Here is a 277-nt window from a genome sequence, read left to right on the forward strand (position 1 = left end):
CGTCATCAGTTTATGCACCAACTCTCACTTACACAGATAAATGCTATATTGTATCCATGTCTACTGAACAGATTTTTTTTTAATTTGCCAAGATTTCATTTTTTTAGACGTATTCTTAAAGTGTCTTTTTTGCTCCGGCAATCTTGTAGATAAAGCACAGTTTTATTATATTCTGAAACTCAGAAAAAAGCTTCTTTCCTGTATTAACGATTAATCATGAAAATCATATATTCAGTTTTCATTAAAAAAAAATCCGTGATAAAAGAAAGAGAGGTTA

Source organism: Penaeus monodon, chromosome 28 (genome assembly GCF_015228065.2).
Source record: "Penaeus monodon isolate SGIC_2016 chromosome 28, NSTDA_Pmon_1, whole genome shotgun sequence".
Taxonomy (NCBI): Eukaryota; Metazoa; Arthropoda; class Malacostraca; order Decapoda; family Penaeidae; genus Penaeus; species Penaeus monodon.